This window comes from Ptiloglossa arizonensis, chromosome 5, assembly GCF_051014685.1.
Source record: "Ptiloglossa arizonensis isolate GNS036 chromosome 5, iyPtiAriz1_principal, whole genome shotgun sequence".
NCBI classification, from domain to species: domain Eukaryota; kingdom Metazoa; phylum Arthropoda; class Insecta; order Hymenoptera; family Colletidae; genus Ptiloglossa; species Ptiloglossa arizonensis.
The window spans coordinates 10,607,836-10,621,777 of NC_135052.1; the positions used below are offsets into that span (position 1 = coordinate 10,607,836).

Genomic DNA, 13,942 nt, shown 5'->3' on the forward strand with positions numbered 1-13,942 from the left:
TTGGATCGCGGACGAATCGATTAAACGCGAAATTGCACGACCGTGTTGGCCCACAGACGCCCCACGATCCTCTATTTTTGCACAGAGTGGTTTCACGCCACTGCGTGTAACAAAGTATGCTCAACTCACCTTGCCTAATTTTTGCAAAACCCCATTGTTCTCCCGATGCGATCATTATGGCTGCGTAAGTCTCTCGGCAATACGAAACGTTGGAACACGTCGACTCTCGTCGAATTATTTTCTTCTTGAACACGATCGACCACTCACTGTCTACTCAGCATATTTTATATCCGTTACCATCCACCTATATATATAAATGTTCATTGGCGATCATTTTCATTTCATTTGTTTCTAATCAATATTTTCACCATTGCTGGTAGGCAAGCAGAGTTCGAAGCGAAAACTAGATCGCATTCTATTCTATTGTATATACAACTTTAAAAATATTGTCTCGTTTAGCTTCCTAACCTTTGTATCTTTAACCATAGTAATTATTGTTTATTCTAAATTCATCACTGTTCGATGTACAATTCTATGCTCCTTTCTTTCTCAACGGAGCAAAAATTTCCGAAATTGGGAAACTTACACCTTGACCGACTTTCAGCAATCAGAAAAATGGCGGCACTTTGATCAATTTTCGAAAATATTCACTTTTCCGACCTCTTTTCTCGAGTCGGTCCATTGTCGGTTTTCGAACAAACGTTTCTTCCACGAGACGTTCAAATTTCGAGACAACGTTTACGACATCGTCTGTAAAAATATCGTTTCGAGACAAAGAGTATGAAACTCTTAACGCACAGTATCGGAGCGCACAGCGAATTCGATTCGAAGTCCCGTAACACCGTCAATTATTCGAATTTCGTTACGATTCTTTCGGAGCGATGCTCCCGAGTCTTCGATCTTTAAGAGAATGTAAAAAAAGATTCGATTTCTTGTATTGAAGATTTCGAGATTACCAGTACCCCGGGACGTTCATCGGCGGGGTCGTTCCTCTCGAGAACGAGAAGAGGTTCGTTCCTGTCGACGATCGAAGGAGACAGAAAGTGATTTCGACGGGACGCGTGATCGCGCGTGTAATGCCACACGCTCGATTCATTTCATTAGACACGCGGCGTGGACGTGACGCGAGATCGACTCGATCCTTTTGCAATCTGACAATCCCGCTGATCGTTTCGACGCTGCGGTCGAAGGAAAGCGTGACAAGGACGACGACGATTGTCCGCGCTATTCTGGCCACACGCGCGAACGTTAATTAAACTCCGTGGCGACGACGACGACGACGACGACGACGACGACGACGACGACGAAGACGACGACGACGATGCATGCCTCGTCTTGTTTTTCTGCGACTCGCGCGGAAGAATGCCTCGCAAATTATTGATTGTATCCCTAATTGAGGATGCAACTGTTGAGCTCCGTTGATTCCCCGATGCGGAAGATTCTTCTGAACGCGAACAATCGCTGGTAATTCAATTTCGTTGACCGTGGAAACGTCGAATTAAATTAGTTTTGTAAACACGAGAAAAACGAGGAAAGTTTCGGGAGAATATTTCGAAACCTGCTTAGTCAATTTTTGTATGTTTTCCGTTTCGTTTGTAACGAGCCACGTCGGTGCTCTCTTTTCGACACGGTTCAACGGGAGTGTTAAAATCGTGTCAACCGTGAAGGTACTTTTTCTCTCTCGGAACGGTTACGCAAGCAATCTGTATCTTTCGATCTGTTGTGTACTTTTGTGCGACAGAATTTACGTAACTCGACGAGATGTGCACGATCGACGGTTCAAGGTTGCAAATTCATTTCTCGAGTTCACGTTGGAAAAATTCCGCGTTCGAATATTCTCTTAAAGAGTAAGCGAATCGACAATTGGGGTCTAAGGAGCGACGTTGAAACGCAGTTACTTGTAAATTGATACAAATTTTCGATCTTATCGAGAAACGTGTCTCTTGATCTCAAATTACGAGGAAACGAAATCGTGAAATCCACGTTTTCGGATCAAGTCCTCTTTCTCTTCAGATTAGAATACCTTCTTAAAGGGTGAACGATGTTACAACACAAGTGTTGTCTACCTGTATAGAAAATATTAATAGGTAATATTGATAAATTTAAACTGTTTTCTACCTATATGCGCAATTATTGGCCTCAATTTTCGAGGATGGAAATCTTCGTATCCGGACCGAAATTAAAAGTCCTTCTTTAATCTGTTTCGGATGAAAATATCCTTTTAAAGAGTTAACGAATCGACGAAATAAAGCACGCGACATCGCAATGCAGCTACTTTTATAAGTTAATCAAAACTTTCCTTCACTGACAAACGTATCTATCGACCTCGAACTGCGAGGGTGGAAATCGTGAAATCCTCGTTTCCAGGTCGAGTTTAAAAGTCCTCCTTCTTTTCTGTCCCGGATTAGAATACCCTCTTAAAGTATTTTTTTTTGAAATTACCGAATCAAGGAAGATGGAAATAAAGCGGCGACATCGCAACGCGGTTACCATCGTAAATTAATCAAAATTCCTTCCCCCTCCGAGAAACTTGTCTATTGACCTCGATCTACGAGGGTAGCGATCTTCGAGGGTGAAATGCTCGTTTTCAGACCGAAATTTAAAGTCCTTCTTTTCTCCTTTCGAATTGAAATATCCTCTTAAAGAGTTAACGAATCAAAGAAGATCGAACCGACGACATCGCAGCGTACTTACTTTTATAAATTGATCAAAATTTGACCCCGACGATGGTGTTTATCGATCTCGAGGTATCGGGGTTGAAAAACATCAAACTCGGTGCACCTGCTTGTCGTCGATTCGATTGTTGCAAGATTCGATCGTTGAAATCAGATATCGAGAACGTCGACGAGAATATGCACCGTCTACGGTGCGGGCGTATCTCGGCGCCGAAAAATTATGGACTTTGACGAAAATATCGCGACGACGTCGACGAAATAACGCGATACCGCCCTTTTGTTCGCGGAACAATGGCCGAAAGTATAATAAGTATCAATGGAAAATATTAATATCGCGCGAACGGTAGATACGCGATATCTCGGCTTAAATACGTGGATCTACAAATCACCGTGAGGGGACGGGCAGGGGATCGTTGTACACGGTGACAAAATTGGCCAGACCGTGATGAAATTAATTAATACACCGGTCGATATATCGTCGGTTATTAAACCGTCGATCGGCTAATTATTCCGAGCAGAGTGCGACGTTGTCGTCCGCCGCCTCGTCAATCCGTTGACAGAGACGCGATAATCGCCGGAGACTTTCCGTTTCCGGTTTAATTTCGCGCGAATATATCGTTCGTGCGCGACAAGAAGGCAAACGAGTGTTTCCATCCCCACTCCGTCGTTCGAGGAGAGCGAAGAAGATCGACAACGACCAATAGCGACGTTCCGCGCGATGGTGGGGGAACCGATCGACTGGAAACCAGAGTGGGGACGAATACTCGTTTGCTTTCTCGTCGTGGACGAATTCCACGGGACGCTTTCGCAAGTTTTGCTGGTGAATAATCGCAAAAAAGGAAATCGAGAGATCAGAACTCGCGAGGATCGAGGAAACTGGTCAATGTCGGTTCGAAGTAACGAATTTACGGTCGGATAACACGAATTGCACACTCTTGAGGATTACCTTATAACGAAGATAAGAAGATTTTGAAAAATAATAACAATACATCTTGAAGGTACCGGATTGTTTGCATTGTGTAATAAAATACACATTGAGCGAAGAAAGAAAGGAAAGAAGAAAGCGAAAGTTGACGTACAAAGGTAAAAATAAGTATTCGGTACAAAAGCGGGGTCCAGTTGCACGCTGCTATTGACCCAACCTTGAAAATAATACAATAAGGGAGTAATAAAAGAATACGGGATAAAGAGAAGAGAGGAGAATCAGAAAGAAAAGTAGAAAATACACGACGTCTCGAGATTACTTTAAAGAATACTAACGCTTCGCCTCGTGATATTTTATTCTTGCTCTAAAAATATACGGTGATATCGAGGCCGTGCTTCTCGTCACAGTCACCGAACCTTTCTTCTATAATACTTTACAATGTACAATACCGCGAACATTGCGCGCCGAAGACGTTAAACAAACGAACGAAACGAGCTCCTCGGTTCGAGAAAACGAGAAAGTAAACCTCCTCGTAAAAATCGAAAATTTTATTTTCCCGCGAAAGTGTTGCGGGGAAACAATGCTCTACGAATATCGACGAATGGACGACAACCCCTCTGTTACGTTTCACATTTTCAACCCTGTACTTTTACCCGACCGAGAGGCTTCCAAGAGAAGTCCGTTCGTAAACACCGTTACTATCGAGGAGTTGCACGCGTTTCTGGAAATTTAATTACGTAAAACCAATTTGCCGCCTACTCGTGTAACATTCACCGTTTGCGTTTATTGCATACACGTACACGTGCACACTGTACGTAAAATCGAGAGTGTCGGGGGTAAGGGAGAATAAAGCGAGGAAAATCCAAGCCTGGAAGAAAGCGCAGCGTCGCGGTATTGCTCCCTCTGGCCAAGAAATTCGGCAGAAACGGTGGAAGGGGGGCTGCCAACGAAGGGGAGAGGGGGGTGGTGGGGCGGTGGGGTGGTGGTGGTGGTGAAATAAAATGCCGTCCTTGCTTCCCTCTGCTCTCTCCGCGGGCGAAAAATCTCCGGGAAAAGAAATTACTTTCTCCTTTGTATTTTGGCATCGCGCGCGACTCCGCGTGGTCCTGGAGAACGGGGGCGGCAACGGGGGTGGTTCGAAGAGGGACGTCGCGAGGAATTCGAACGGAGAAGGACACGGAGTCTTCGTGGCGGGAATCGTGAACGAAGGACCAACGGAGAAGCGTTGCGAACGTCTAGGTGGAAGAACGCGGAAGAAGCAACCACCCCCTATCGTCCCACCCGACGGAACGAAGTTCGGGGGAATCGTACAGGGAGGACGGAGAGAATCTTTCGTCACTGCGGAGGGAAGAGGAGACACCGTGAGAACGAGGATAGAGAACGGAGAGAGAGAGAGAGAGGGGCACGTCGGGAAGGGGAAAAGAAGGGAAACTCGAGGAACGCGAGGGAAAAAGGAGAGGATTTCGAGGCGGACGAGAAACAGGGGTGCAAAGGAAAGCCACGGGGAAGAGAGAGAAAGAAAGAGAGAAAGATAGAGAGAGAGAGAAGAGGGGGGCGCGGGTGGATGAAGCGAAACGGAGCCGGAGGTGGGTTTATCTCGCTGATCCTCATTAAAACCCTTCGCGGGCCCCACCTCTCCCCCCCTTCTTCTTCCTGCCGGCAGAGAGCTCGTTCCTCTCTTCCTACTCGTAGCTTCTCTTCTCCTCTTCCTTCGGCTCGAATCGCAGCCCTCTCGCGTGTGCACCAACGGGACGACTCTTTCTCTTTCTATCTCGGTGGATTCCTCGCGTGTGTTGGTAACACGAAGACAAACACCGACCGGGTGAACTCCGTGCGAACGCGCACGTATACGAGTGCATCGATGTGTGTATGCGTCTGTGTGTGTGTAGGTACGTGTGGCGCGGTATACCCGGTAGGCATCCCCGGCTCGTTGTAGCACGCTCTATTAATTAAAAAAATGGGGACTCCGGGGAATGCTGGTCAGCGACAGGGGGTGAGAGCGCATCGACGCCTCCGTAATTGGAGAGGGATGGAGGGAAGAATGAAGAAGATTTCGTTGCTCCAACTACGCGCCCCTAATGATTCTTTAATCATTCCTTAATGTCGCTGGGAACTTCCGTCTCTTCTCGTATTTCGCCACGGGGGTGTGTAGTGTTTCCACACTGGTTTTTATTGTCACCCGGGCACGGTGGCTCTTCGTCGTCTCCTTTCGGATCACGGTAGTGACGTTCCTCGCGAGCAAATTGAATTTCGAATGTTTCGCGTTCGGTGGCACGTCGCGTCGCGGATCTCGATGATTCGTTGGAGAAGATCGCGGATTTACGTATCGTTTTATTATGCATAGCTTTGCGACTCTAGGGTACTTCGTCTAGCGTCGAACTTTACCGTTCGTCGATACGGATACTCGAGTAACTGAACAATATGCAACTTTTAATCGTGTTTGTCCAAGAGAAGAGAAACGACGAGACGTTCTCGACGCTCTGCAAGATTTTTTGGAAATATTTCAGGGAACGGTGCTTCCTGCCAGAAATACGGAGTTATCGAAATGGTACGCGTTGAAACGTTTAGAGACTAAAAAAGTGCGAATGGTGACTTTGGAAAACGTTTCGGGGGATACTCGGAGTGAGAGGGTATTCGAATTGGCAAATTGATGCAAGGTAAGTTGGTTAATTGGCCCAGGGTAAGTTTTGCAAATTCGTCTCGATGGTATTAAATCAGCGCGATTACGTTCTTTCTTTCGCATACCAATGACACTCTTATTCCCCTTACGGTTTATCACGCTGCTTACCGATAGCTCTACACTTTACAGGAGTCTTCGATTCTTTCCACGAACGATGTATCTTTCAATCGAATTCTTCGATCGTGTTCGTGTTCGCAAAAAGACAGAGATATTTCTCAGTCTGTGAAAATGAAACACGATTTTTTCAGACTGTATAAACATTTTCTTGAATTATATATTCCCCATTTTGGAAAACGGAACGACTTTCCGAGTAACCCGATATATTCTCACTCCACGTTTCGTGCATTAAGAAAACCTCCACGCGAACCACCTTCGCGCAACTTTGATTTCCTTAAAAAATGACACAAAAAGCTCAACGCTCACCCCAAAGTGGATCATCGGGAATAAATGTTCAACAAGGTCCACGGAGGTACACCGGCCACGGTTTTCAACAAATTGCCACGAGGAACGCGATCCGAGGAAACCCGAGCTTTCCATATCGATGAAATGCTACGTTCCGCTCGGCGAACCTCTTACTCGCCGTGTTTAGAACCGATCCGTTCGACGAAACGTTCTCTCTCTCTCTCTCTCTCTCTCACACCCACACACACACACACATACACACAGCTGTACCCGAGTAACGCGCGTTGCGTAAACCGTAAAAGTTTTCATCGATACGTAGGCAGCGGAGATACAAGGGTTTCTCCGTAGCGTTCCTCGTGGGCCTTCGAACGCGAGGAGAGTTTCGAACAATCGTTGTCCGAATAAATTTAAAAGAAACTCCGTATCGGAAAGCGGGTGCCACCCAATCCCCGATCCCGAGGCCGTCAGGTTTTCCGGGCGAGCCGGCTCGATTTTCTCTAAGCGCAGCCGGGAAAGAAATTCTCCTCTCTCGAGAGCGTGCTCATCTTCCTCGGCTTCGGGTTAGGTACCTTCGATATAACGAAGGGTGGTGGCTAAAACAAAGGGCCGGTCGCGGGTTGGTCGATAGTCCACGGCCGCCAATCAGGCGAGACCTCGCCGGCAACCCTCGTCCTTGCAACTTGCTATCCGCCGAGGGTGGGTTACACCGCGGGGAGAGTTTGCTCATCCCCGTGAAGGAGAGAGGAACCTCCGAGAGAGAATCCGGAGAGGATGGCCAGGGTGTCTCGTCGCCAGGGTTACGACTCGATGGCGAAGACCGGCTCCTTCTCTCCTCCGCTTCTCCGCTTCTCCGCTTCTCCGCTTCACCTCGACGAGAGACTGTGTCTACGCCTATGGCTCTGTCTATATTTGTGTCTGCTTTCCTCGTGTTTGTCTTGCACCGGAACACGCCTCGAAAATGGTGAAACTCGAACGTCTCTGGAAAATGGCGAGCGAGCGAGAGAGAGAGAGAGAGAGAGAGAGAGAGAGAGAGAGAGAGAGAGAGAGAGAGAGAAGAGAGAAAGAGAGAGAGAAAGAAAAAGAAGGAGGGGGAGGGGGGTGGGCGATGGAGAAGAACGAAGACGCGCGAGCACGACTCGTACGTTTTCCGAAATAATCGACGAGAACGAGCTCGCGGATGGAAATCGTGGTGTTTTCACGGCAACGTGAAAAACCTCCGATCATCCGTGAGAAGAAGGGGGACGGGGAGTTGCAACGATGATCCTCGATGATCGAAATAATTGCCGGACCCCTCCCGTCTCAACGTATCTCGTTTATTCAACACTTACTTTTTTTTATTATACATCCTTACGCGTAAGATCTACATAAAAACTTATTAAAACGAGCTTAATCATATGTTCATAACTGGTTCTGGGCTGGGGCAGCCTCGCGCGGCGCTTCGGTGCACGGTGTTCCCGCTCTGAAACAAAACGAAAGAAAACTTACGTCAATATTTTCAATATTCGCCGAGATGGAACGGGTGGCGTACGCGTCGAGCATCGAGAGCCGATACCTTTCGCGAAACGATATCGGGGGAGATCGATATCACGCGGATAATTATCCTCGAACGCGCTCCTCTCGACGAAGGAAGAGATATCCTTTTTCCCAAATATTCAAACGCGATCGAGTCTTTGGGCAATTACCTACGCCTGCAAAAGTCTCTCTCTCCAACTCGCGCGCCGATTCTACTTCCCGAATTCTCGAGCAACGTTCGTCGGGATTCTGTCCTCGTCCAAGGGCGAATTCTCGCTACGGAAAAGTACCCTAAACGATCCCGTGATCCGAACTGGAGATCGAACCTCGAACGCGCTCCTCTCGAGGAAGAGGTACCCTTTTTCCAAATATTCAAACGCGATCGAGTCCATTGGGCAATTACCTACGCCACGCCTGCAAAACTCTCTCTTTCCAACTCGCGCGCCGATTCTACTTCCCGAATTCTCGAGCAACGTTCGTCGGGATTCTGTCCTCGTCCAATGGCGAATTCTCGCTACGGAAAGTACCCTGAACGATCCCGTGATCCGAACTGGAGATCGAACCTCGCCGAATTACCGAAAAAACCACGCGCGCGAAACGAGACGCGACGCGCGTACAATAAAAGCAGCCTGAGAATCACGGAGCGAAAGAGGCGGAAAGGGACGCGGGAGAGCGAAAGGGAAGGAACGGGAGAGGGAGCTGGAGGATGGGAGAAGCAGCAGGAGGAGGTGGAGGTGGAGGCAAAGAGGGTTCCACTTTTGTGGAGCGGACAAACGAGAGGCAATCGCTCGATCGGTGATCAGCCTTCAGTGCCACCGTCGAAGTGGCAATATTAATTTATTCCTCGCAATGCGCCCGCCGACGGAACTCCTCCGAGACTCGAGCGGAAGGAGAACGGAAAAAAAGGAGAAAAAAAAAAAAACAGGGAAAAAAGAGAGGAGAGAAACAAGTACCCGAGAAGAAAAGGACACCACGGCAGTCTTCGCGATTCCGCGGATCGACGATCGCCGATTGTTCCGGGGCGTCAGGGCGGAACGATCTCGGGACCCGTTATTAACTCGTCTCTCCCGCGGGACGCCCGGTCCCGTTTCCGCGTAAGCCCAGACACGTGTATCGCGTAATTAATAATCGCGAGTAATTACCCCTATCCCGTTCCCGAGGGTACGCCACGATTTCGGGGGATGGTTAGGACTCCGCGGTTCGATTTCCCCCGACGGGATCGGTTCGCGGTTCCCTCGTGTTGCGGGACGCCATGTTCGACGTTACGCGTGTCCCATTGTCTCGATTTTCGTCGCGTCTCGACGTCAACGTGGACCAGCGAATCGCGGATCGATCGCCGCGAATCGACTCCCCGAATCACCATTCTTTCGCGAACCTTGCGAGAGTAATCGATCTCGTGCACGATCAGAAGCTTCTAACGTGTTTACGAGATCGGTACAGTTTTATCGATTATATAATCGATGAATTATTATAGGAGGGAGGTGGATAAATTAATTCTTTAACCCCGTGACACTCCTACTCTGCTATCGAATATCTATCGCTGCTACAATCCGTACCCACGATTACCATAATTACTCTTTACTGGTGCACGTTCGTCGCTCTTTCGTTGAAATTTTCTCAAGAATTGAACAACTCGATGTTATTGTAATCGAATTATTTATCAAACGGAATTCACGAAAGGGAAATAATTGTTCTCGTTACTATACTTCTTTTCTCTACGATTCGTTAGAGTCTGCCAACTACTATTACAAAGCATTCCTATTCTATGTACATAATTACCGTATTATCTTCTGCGTTATCCTTCTTCCGTTAAATTTTCTTCGCGTATAAACTACCAAACAAAGTTAAATTCCCATCGAATTGCTCGCGTTACACCGCGACGTTTTTCCTACACCCCATTAGGCTCTATCGACCCATCAGCGATCAGCGAACACGCCTACTCCGTATCCGTAACTACTTCATCGTTCTCTGTTATTTCACGGTTCGCTCTTTCGTTCATTTTTCACCACCAGCTACCCGACCTACGATAGTTAAATTCTCACCGATTTGCACGAATTACGACACACATTTCTTAGAGAACACGCCTACTCCTAATCCACAACCGTTAGGTTGTTCGAAAAGGCATTTTATTTTTATTTCGGTGAAAAGGAAACACGATTTTTTTAAAGTGTACAAACATTTGATTAAATTATATATTCTCCAGTTTGGAAACGACTTTCCGAACAACCCAATACATAACTCTCCCGTTACTTCCTCGTGGTTCTTCCTTTCGATTCGAACTCGGTGAAATTCTCTCGAATTGCTCGCGTTACGACACATTTTCCCTACGAGCACTCCGATTGGCGTTTATCGCCCATTGGCTATCAGAGGATGTTCCTTCTACTTCGCTACTTCGCCCCGGACAACCGTTTCAGCGATCGCGAGAGGGACTAGTTTCGTAACCAGGACTGAAGCGAAATCAATCGGTCGCAGAAGAGGCTCGCGAGAGACCTATGGAATAAAGGAACCGTGAAAGACGAAGAAGAACGAGAAGAAGAAGAAGAATACGAGGAGGACCACGACTCGTGGAAACGCCGCGCGTCGTCTCCAAAGGGCCGTGACAAATGAATTTTTATTAAGCCCCGTTCCTCCGCAGCTTATCGGCCGAGATCCGATTGGCACAATAGCGCCGAACGAACGAGACCAGCAATACCGCCGCGGAGAACACCCCCCGCGCCCTCCCTAATTATTTTTACGAGGGTGAGAAGCCTGCTGGCGTTGACAGCCCCGTGGCCTGCCCGTAGAGACCTGGCTGACGGAGACACGACGAGGACGAAAGCCCAGGCCGTGGCCAACCGACCGTTCCATCGGCAGAGACACGAACTCGCTGAAACAGGTACTGAAACCGACCGACCAACCCCTTTTCTACGCTTTTTACGCTCCTCCGCTCTCCTCCGAAGGCGGGGGGTGGGAAAGGCGGACGGTAGTTGCCACCGAGACAAAGATCCGTGTCATCGGCAGTGTTTCGGTTAACCGGGGAACTGACAGCTAGGGACACGCGGCCCGAACACCTGTCCATGAGACTCGGAAACGTGATCGTTTCGCGGACCCGTTTCCGCGAATCACCGTCAACGATTTCGGTGAACGTTGCGTAGTTACCGTCACGGTGTCCCGTCAACGAGTGAGAGAACATTCCCGGGGTTACCGTGGCTGGGTACACGGATTCTTGGAGAACGGTGCGACCCTCGCGAGATGGTAGCGCGGAACCTTGGATGGTTGTCGCGTCTTTGACGCTAGCTGCGTTTTCAGAATTCGCGCTTGGGTTTCTTGCGGAGTTGCCGAAAGGGAATCGGTAAACTACTCGAGACTTTCGAATAACGATCGTAACGTTATTAGAACTTTCGAATTTCGGGGTATCTTTTGCCTGCTGTTCGTGAAAATAGATGATATGTTTGCGACGTTGACGAAATTTTGAAAATCGCGCCCAGGATAGGGTTTCTTTTGGAATTGCTGGAAAGGAATCGACTCGATACTTTCGAATAACGATCCGTTATTAGAACTTTCGAAGTCTCGGGTATCTTTTGCCTGCTGTTCGTAAAAATAGATGATATATTTGCGACGTTGACGGAATTTTGAAAACTGCGCCCAGGATAGGGTTTCTTTTGGAATTGCTGGACAGGAATCGACTCGAGACTTTCGAATAACGATCCGTTATTACAACTTTCGAAGTCTCGGGTATCTTTTGTCTGCTGTTCGTGAAAATGGACGACATCTTTGCGACGTTGACCGAATTTTGAAAATTGCTCCCAGGATAGGGTTTCTTTTGGAATTGCTGGAGAGAATCGGTTAAATTCTCGAGACTTCCGAACAACAATCCGTTATTATATCCTTCGAAGTTCGGGTATCCCGATTGTTCATGGATACAAACGACATCTTTGCGTCTTCGTGTTTCGGCAGGTTCTCGAAAACTACTCGCGGTAGAGGGAACACAGGTTTCTTCTCGAATTATTGGTATGAAACTGGTAAATGTGCCTCGAAAGTCTCGAATAACAATCGTATCATCCTTCGAAACGTGGAATATCCTTTGGCCCGAACGGTTGAGAAAATGAACGCCAATTTTTGCAACGTTGACGAGGTCGAGCGGTGTTTCGAGAATTGTACAAACGCGTTTCTTTTCGAGACGCTGGGAGGGTACAAATGCTTCGAGAGTCTGGAACAACGATTATACAGTCGTTATAAAGGATACCGTTATTAGCGTTTGAAATGTAGAATATCCTTTCACGGTATCGTGGACAAGTTTTTCTTTTCGCGAGTCTCCGAGAGGAATTGTCTCCGCTATCGAATCGAATAGAGTTCTCGTTTCAACGGAATGCTTCTTTCCGAGTTGCTGGCGCAGAATGGGCGAATGCCTTCGAAAGTCTCGAACGAGGACGGTACGTGTGTTACCCTTTGAAATCGAAACCGTTAGATCGATATGCATTCGATTCGTGGCGTGATATTTACCGTGACAGAGTTCGGTATAAATGAACGAGGATTGGCCGAGATTTCTAGATGGGATCGTAAAACGAAGTGTCGTAACATGTCTGGTCGCGTAACACAATGATTCCATAGTTCGTACTCGGACAGCGGATCGGTTACGATTCCAGGGATTTTTCGCGCGTGGTTCACCGCGACTGAAAGAGTGGAAGAATTGTACGATGGTATCACAGAGAATCATAATTCACGGTATCGGCGGGGGTTCGTCTATTTTCTAAGATACCGAGCAAAAACGTGTCGGTGAATGCGCTCGATCGTCGTTCTCGATACAATTAAAGGCTGACGTCCTTCCAGGAGTCCTTCTTCGACAAAGTTTTGAAATACATTGTTCTCTCTTGGTGTTACAGTGGTATTGTATCAGTCCGAGGTCTTTCGAAAAGGAAGGGGCACTTTGGAGATACCGTCGACGTTACGCGAAACTTTCGTCCCTTTTGAATATTTGTGGTAATCATTTTTAACAGGGACGAAACAAAACCAACCTTACGACCAAACTAGGGGTAGAGCGCGAACGAGCGTTCGATCGTCGTTCGAACGCGATATCTGTGATAAAAATTGAAGAATGAAACGGGCAATCTACAACCCCGAGAATCTTTCTCTCTAGACGCTGGCAATGATCTCAAAAACACAAAGGGGAAGCGAGAGAATGTAAGATCGCTCTCTTGCGCAATTAAGAGTAGTTAGATACACCGAGCGAAGAGCGTGTAAAAGTTGAACAGTTGACGAACCTTTCTCATTATCGCGTAGCAGCTATCTCGGTAAGACAAAGAGGAAGTAAATTCAACGCCACGATCTCGTGTACAGTCGACGATAGTTGTTAGTCTCACCGTGCGAAGATCGCGTTCGTGAGTGTACGGACTTTCCGCGATACAAAACCGGATCACGCGGCATTTAAACGTTGAAATATTCCATCGAAGCGACGCGAAACTCTCTCGAATGCAGGATTATTAAAGACGTTGGAATCCATCCGGAGGATGCGTTACCTCCGATCCTGGCACGATGATTCGGGGAAGAAGGCGCGGTAGGGGGGAGGAGACGAGGAACGGTGGATGACTCGGCGAGAACGAGCGCTCGCCGATCGAGCGGGTTGGCTCTCTGGTTCAATTTCTGGCGTCAATTAAAAAGTGACGCGGACCGAGGAAAATCAGTAATTAACGAACCAGCCACCTTCGGGTCTACGCCCCCTACCCTGCCGCCTTCCACGATTTTGCAACCACCGTTTACGCCACTCGTCTC

General features: G+C 47.7%; 1 protein-coding gene across 2 annotated transcripts in view; it reads right to left on the reverse strand.

The window, feature by feature from the left end:
• Positions 1 to 13,942, reverse strand: part of Soxn (SRY-box transcription factor soxNeuro) — a 193,180-nt gene that overhangs the window by 16,036 nt on the left and 163,202 nt on the right. Inside the window, exon 4 of one of the 2 annotated variants that reach the window (XR_012992316.1) lies at positions 7,982 to 8,141. The exons of the other annotated variant lie outside the window; for it this stretch is intronic. The gene's annotated coding sequence lies outside the window, so the exon portion shown is untranslated. Of the gene's footprint in view, positions 1 to 7,981; positions 8,142 to 13,942 lie in introns of those variants that run through there. 2 annotated transcript variants of the gene reach the window in all.